Here is a 7,240-nt window from a genome sequence, read left to right as displayed (position 1 = left end):
GCTCCACCTCCCCTGAGAAGTCCTTGCTGCCTACTTCAACCCCATAGATGCCTGGCTTTCCTCCAACTCCAAAGTCCTCATACATGCAAGGCCTCATTCTGCTGGGATATGACCCTTGACAGGTCTTATCTCTCCACATGACAATAGCTAACACTCAGAGCAGTCATTTAACCCTCACAGTGAGCCTACACAGAAGGTACTATTTTTATACCTTTTCTACAGAAGACGTACAGAAAGGTTAAGTAAGTTGCCTAAAGTCACATAGTAAGTGGTAGGACTGAGTCAAACCCAGGCACTTGGGTTTCACAATCTATACTCTCAATCGCCCTAAGTGAAATGGAAGCCCCTTAAAGCCCACATTCCCACCCCCTCCCCATGAACCCATGGACCCCAGTTCATTAACTTCCCCTAAAGAACAGTGGGCAATAGGATTGCTACCTCTGACCTGCCTCTGCATTATAGTTTAGGGGAGGGGCCACCTGGGCTTCAAAAAAAATGTCAGCTCTGATTATAGCCCCTTATGGGTTTCATGGCCAAGGCCACTTCTGGGTGTAAATCACCACTTTCTTCCCCTCCCTGTATCCCCTTTTCTGCAGCTCTGGGTACATTTATCCTCTGCCGTGAGGGAAGACAACCAGCAGACTCTTCTCCCCAGAAGTGTTAGTATGAGTGCTTGTCCTCTAGTAAAGACGTGGTTGAAGCTGTACCAGCTGGAGTTTTACTAACCATAAAAGCCCTCGAATCAGGCCTTTCCCATGTAACCTTCAGTCTAGACAGTGGACACCAGAAACAGGGTGACAGAGCAGGCAGGTTTTAGGGGTTGGGTGTCCTGGGTTGCTGAAGAAGTGGGGGTTACTATTTTCAATGCTTTAGCTCAGGGTGGGGGAAACAGATTTTTAGGTTCACAAACAAATGGGAGTTTTTGCAGTAAATTACGGCCCTTCCATTCACTTACAGTTCTTATGAGGAAAAGAAACAGAGAGAGAGGGAGCAGGGGGTGGGGTGGGGGGACAGAGAGAAAGAAAGATGGACCTCCTCCTGAGGCCACATGAATTAAGTCTTGGGTAACAGGAGTTTCTGCCCCTCTTGGTTCCCCAAGATGTAGCACAGCTGAGCTTGTCCTCTCAGGGCCAGGGTTTGGGGTTGATTTGCATTAAGCATGGAGTTAGTGCTGGGAGTGTTTTGACTCTCATCTGGAAGTGGGTCGTGGCATTCTACTGCCATGAAGGCAAAACCCAGGCCCCAAACACCACAGAGACACACCGAGGTTCTCCATTAGCCATTTATTGCTGGCGCTGGCCCATCACGTCTGCACACCCCACCCCCCACAAAATTGAATCAGAGTGATTTATGCCAGGTTAGAAGGAAAGAGGCTGCTTTTAGTTATTTCACTCCATGTGCCTCCTGCAGGGTGGCCAGCTGGTGAAACACCCGTGTGGGCTGCTCAGGTTTTCACATTGATTTGCAAAGGCTCCCACGGATGCAAATGTCATAGCTGGTCTGGTATTCAGAGTTTAAATTCCTTGATTCGGGTCAACTATTTTGTGCAAGCTGAACCTGATGACAGTCTTCCCAGAATGAGTAAGTAAGAATTCTGATTCTAAAATGACATGACAGATCTTCAAACAAAAAAATCAGAACTTGCTATTTGCAGTGGTTACCTGTGAGGTTGACACTGGTAGCTTTCTTGCTCAGAAGAGTTTTTGGAATCTCTGGAACTCTGGAACTTATAGTACCTTCTTTTACACACCTGAGGAATAGCAAAGTTTCAGGGTTTTGTTTGTTTGCTTGTTTGTTTTCTATTCTCACCTGAGGATATGCTTAGAGAGAGGAAGGGAGAGAGGAAGAAAGAGAGAGGAAAAAGAATCATCGATCTGTTGCCTCTTGCATGGGCCCCAAATGGAGCTCGAACCCACAACCCAGGCATGTGCCCTGACCAGGAAGCGAACCCACAACATTTTGGTGTACACCCGGCCAGGGCAAGATTTGGGTTTTTGAAAATGGGTTTAATTTTTGGAAACTGTCCAAAATAATTCAGAACCAAGTCTGGGGAATCAGGCCAGTGATCAAGTTGGGTGATACCATTTGGGACTTGAAACCAAAAAGCATAATTATCAAGTAAGGTATCTAATGTTCCTCCTGGACTAGCCCTGAAGGCCTCAGGAGAAAAAAAAAAAAAAATAGAGCTGTATTAGTCAATTGGAGCTTCCCAAGGTATTGCTATCAATTTTGAGGGACAGCATTTACTTGGCTAAATAGGTTGTGAATTACTAAGTGTTTTTTAAAATCAGTCTTATTACTTATAACATATGTATGTAAACACTCCTTCTTTTAAATAACTATGTGATTCTCTTGGCATAAAAGCTTATTAACTAGCACTGTTTTTTCTGTATTTATCATAGGCCATTAATTTATTTCAATAGACCTACCATTGCTCCTGAGTTTTCCTTGGCAGCAGTCCAGTTCCTGAATGTACTGCTGAGCAAGGAGCAAGTAGTTTATTATAACAACGGGTTGGGATTATTGCTGAGAAAGGCGGAGGGAGGGCGCATCTGCCCTGCCCGGCCAGGCCAGCTGGGTCACAGACAAGGAGCAGAGTTTGCTTTGGGCTTCTCTTCCATTCGGTGCAGTGCATCAATGAGGTCATCCCATGCCATTCGGTTCATTTCATTGTGATTTCCTGAGCCCTAACCCTGCACCTGGGGCACTGGGCTTGGCACCTGGAAAGGTTTAAAGAAAACATAAAGAGAATGCCACTCTTGAGTGAAAGAGAAGACTCAGCCAGTACCTGACGGCAGAAACAGAAAAGGGGTCCCCGAAGGAGATGATATGTGAGAGGCAGCCTGCAGAGGGTGGCGTGGGCAGGGGGGCTGGATCCCAGGTTGGTGTAGGATTTGCAGCCACCAGCCCTTCCTCAGAGATCTGAGTTCCCAGCCAAGCCCTGACAGCTGGCCCGGCTCTAAGTATGGGATTACAGCATTAGGTGAGAAGTTAATCACAAACATGAATCAGCCTTGTTTTTTCCTTCTCAGCCCAGCTCCCTGAGCTCTGCAGGGGAGTGGGCAGGGCCCCGCACTGGATGTACAGGAAATCATACTGGGGGGAAACATGAAGCCAACTATTTCTCACCGGGGCCAAGCTGGTTACCTGTGTTTTGACATTACAGGGGAATTTACTATGTTACATGGGAAGAGAATCCCCCCAGCGTGGCAGACAGGAAGAACAACCGATTCGTGGGCCAACTGGCTCGTTGGGTTCCACCCAGGCTGTGACCACTGAGAGATTTTTCATTTCTGGGAGCCCCACCCCGACCCCAACTCTGCAGCTCCTCCTGGACTGAGCTGCACCTAGGTCAGAAGCCCTTTTTTGCTAAGGTTTCTTTCTGTTCCGTCTCCTTTCTCCTGGCCCAGATGGCCAGCTTATTTAGAAAACTCACTTCTCCTCCAAACCAGCAGGATTGGGTTAGGACCTGAGGTTCTGCCAAAACCCTTCCTTCCCTCCCTAACCCTCTTCTGGAATGTCTGACACTCTCAGCTGTGCTTATGTTCCCTCGCTTTCTTACCACTTCAGCTCTAGCGCGTCTCACTTACCACCTACTATTTGCAGGCTGGCCGTCACTTGCACGGACAGGAGATGGTACTGGTCCCACCTGCTCTGGAAACCCCTCACCCTCAGCTTTCAGATTTGATAACTGTCGCCCCTCTGTCTGGATGCTGACCCGATGGGATAGCCAGTCAGTGAATACTATGCTTGGCTCAGAGTCATGCCACCACAAAATATTTTCCTCCCTTCTGAATCCTTTCTGCAAAATCCTCAGCTGCCAGCAGTTCCTTATAAAGGGAAGGCCTCAATGTCATCAGAGGAAAGTAACCCTCATCAGAATCTTAGTAAAGCTCAGTAGGTAGCCAGGACTGCAAAGTATTTCATTTCTCTGTTTCTTTCATTTTCTTAAACCATTATAGTTACTGCATGCAAGTAATTAATTAGAAAACTCTAGTGACTTTGACTTCATAGGTCATTGCACAAGCCTACAAATGTTCAAGAAATCCCATTTAGCTCTGGGTTTGAATGTCACTTCTATTTATGTAGCCAAAGAAGTCTGATTCTTTTTTTTCTTCTGCCCCAAGAAAGGTTCATCTGGGAAACAGGCGGTAGGGAGTGCTAGAACCGATGGACTTTCTTACTATTAAAACTTGCAGTAGTCCTGACCGGTGTGGCTCAGTAGGTTGGAGCGTCATCCCATAAACCAAAAGGTCACAAGTTCAATTCTCAGTCAGGGCACATGCCTAGGTGGGCGCATACGGGGGGCAGCCGTTCGATATTTCTCTCTCACATCGATGATTCTCTCCCTCTCTCCCTCCTTCCCTTCCCCTTTCTCTAAAAAATCAATAAGCATGTCCTTGGATGATGATTTTTTTTTTTAAATTAAAGCAAGTCAGTCCAGAGGCTGGCATTGAAACACAAGTGGACTTTCGCAGTTTGATCCAGAAGGGAGAACTCTCAAAGGGAGTGGGATGGTCCAGAGGGCGGTGACCGGGAGAGCACACGGGAAAGGCATGAGAAACATCTAAGCAGCTATTCTTCCTTCCTAAGGAATAGAGCTGCCACAGAAAAGGGTCAAGATAATGTGTGTGACCAGACATCAATGTGTGTCCTTTCAACCTGGACAAACACACACCAGAGGTTATGCACACACAATACCCTCAAAGTCAAAATCATTTGTTATCAACAAAGCCCTACTCACATCTGGGCAAAGGCAGAAAGATCACACACAGGCACACACGCACACTCTCACCTGCGACATGGAAAAACAAGCATGCTGTCCAAAGCTGTCACCTTTATCTGTAACAGACTGCAGGGGTCTTCTCTCAGGCCTCTCCTGGTGTCTTTCAAAGCTAATTGTTTTCTCAGACCTCTGTTCTGACTCTCAGCACAACTGAACACATTAGCAGACCAGCTCAGGCAGGATTTTCTGGGATGGGGAGGGTGGCATTCTTCAGTGGGAGGAGGGGTGTGGTGCCCAGGAGACCAGGTACAGCGGGGAGGGGAGGGGGCTTCGGGCCTGGGGAAAGTTGGGGGTGAGCACTAACATGTTGGAAATCTCTGTGCCCCAACAAGTGTAAAGCCAGCCTCAGGAACCAAATTCACAGAAGGTCCCATGGAAGCTGGAAGCCTCAGACGCCATGGCATACTGGGTGGCGGTGGTGGATGAAGAGATTCAACAGTTAGGAGTTTCTAGGCTTCATATAAGACTTGAAAACAAACCCCTGGGAAACTGAGGTCATGCTAGATTCTTCAAAAACCCTGCAGCTTGGCCAACTTCTAACCCAAATTCTTACTCCTGCCCACCTGAAGCCCCCAGAAGAGTCACCTGAATGAAGGCCTCCCTTAGTGACATCAGTTTTAAACTGTTTAACAACTGATGAATTCCAACCTTGTTGCTTGTCTCTTTCTGGGTAAATGAAGGAAATTTGGGGGAAAATGTATCAGATTTCCCTGATACTGATTCAAGTGAAAAAATTAGCCCTTTCATTCCATGGGATGGGTAAAAGAAAAAAAATGCTAATGGACATTTATATTCAGAAATTAGAAATAACTTTTATGAATTTTTCAGCCCGTTTTTCAAATACTTCCCACTTAGGCACCAAGGGTGTGTTCTAGTTCTTCAGACATAAAACACATACGTGGCCCTCGTATAGAGTGAACTAGCTACATAGACTGCCCCAGGTGAAGGATTGATGGTGAATGGAGCCAACGTGTTCTGCTGGCTCGTGCTCAAGGATGAAGTTACTAGAGGGTTGTAGACAGTGCCTTCCGGCAGCTTCTATGACCATCCATTCTGCTCATCGACCACCGCTCAGGAGCAGGAGAGCAACATTTCACATGGGAGGAACCAGACGCCTTTCCAGAGAAGCCAGAGTACTTGACCACCCAGGGAGTGGCCTGCTGCCAGTACCCCAAGGGAGATCTCTGAATTGAAAAAAAAAAGTGCTGCCGAATGTTTAGTACAAAAGCAACCCACTAATGGCCTACAGCCCCCAGGAGGCCCAGCATGGTTTTAGATGCAGGAGTTGCAGCCTGAATAGCATGGAGCTCCATCCTCATCCAAAATTTATAACACAATCAGTCCATTCAGTGTGTGTCCCCAGCTGGAAGACACTTTTGTGTGTTTAAATGCTGATGAGAAAGAACTAGTAGAAAGAGAAGCTGAAGATACCGGAGAGAAAGAAGATGATCAGTGGAGAGAAAATTCCTGGAGGCAAGAAGCTGGAATCCAGAGAGCAAACCCAGGACTGGTCATAAGTGGGGGTGGGGTGAGGTGGAGGCAGCTTCTCTTATTGTCTCAGGAGGGTAGGTAGAAAGTACAGGCCCAGCTACAACTGAGTTTGTAGGTCTGGTGGTGGAAGTAAAGGAGTTTGAGCCTGCTCACCATCACATCCAATTCTGCATGTAGGCAAGAGTTGTGTTATTATACCACCTGAGTATTTTTGTATGTGCAAAGCTTTATGGAATTGGAGCTGGACAAGGGGGAAAGGGAATAATGGTCAGAGGTCAGGGCTCTGAAAGCAGCCAAATTATACAACAGAATTCCCTCTATGTGTATGGTGTAGTTTTGTGTCTTGTTTTGTTATTAATTTTTCTAAACTTTTTGCTTTGGAGGTTCTTCAAGTTAGTCAGAAAAACTGGCAAATATCCTGGGTATGTCATCTCATAGAGTACCCAGGGAAGATAGGCCCAGCAGGTTCTGGGGGCCAAGCCCTCTGTCCAGGAGTCTCTGGGGGCCACAGAGAAGCAATTAGCCAGGGCCTGGATGCGATGCCTGGTGCTCAGTCAAGAAAGATGCCAGGGGGAGCCACTGCATAGCAGATATTGTGTAAAATGCCTTCAGTGTGACTAATCAAATGATGCCCTTTCTCTGTTACGTTAAAAATGAGATAGTACACACCCAGATGATTTCAGCAGTTCCCTGCACTTGGGATTTGTTTTTACAATGCTCCTATACAGAGTAGTCACAGAATAAAGACTTACTGAATGAATAAATACATGACTCTCTACAGGACCAGAAATTACCTGTAGAGTATAAATGGGAAAATAAGAAATGAGTGGAAATCCATTGAAGCAATTTCTAATTCCTCTCAATCCTTAGGGATTAAAGCATTAATTTTACATTTGAATTAAGGATTTTAAATCCTAACACCAAACTACTGTTAACATCTTATTTATATAGCCTTTCAGATAT

General features: G+C 46.3%; 1 long non-coding RNA gene across 2 annotated transcripts; it reads right to left on the bottom strand.

The window, feature by feature from the left end:
* Positions 1 to 1,305: 1,305 nt before the first annotated feature.
* On the bottom strand, positions 1,306 to 4,893 carry LOC150008512 (uncharacterized). 2 transcript variants are annotated; one of them, XR_016511319.1, is made up of 3 exons: positions 4,796 to 4,893; positions 2,430 to 2,720; positions 1,306 to 1,820 (listed from the first exon to the last, which is right to left on the bottom strand). It is a non-coding gene; the product is annotated as an uncharacterized LOC150008512 (long non-coding RNA). The 2 variants fall into 2 exon arrangements; XR_016511320.1 differs by having other exon boundaries at positions 1,306 to 1,750.
* Positions 4,894 to 7,240: the final 2,347 nt, after the last annotated feature.

Source organism: Furipterus horrens, unplaced genomic scaffold (assembly GCF_987537825.1).
Source record: "Furipterus horrens unplaced genomic scaffold, mFurHor1.1.pri manual_scaffold_5, whole genome shotgun sequence".
Classification (NCBI taxonomy): Eukaryota; Metazoa; Chordata; class Mammalia; order Chiroptera; family Furipteridae; genus Furipterus; species Furipterus horrens.
This window is presented reverse-complemented; position numbering and strand designations above follow the sequence as displayed.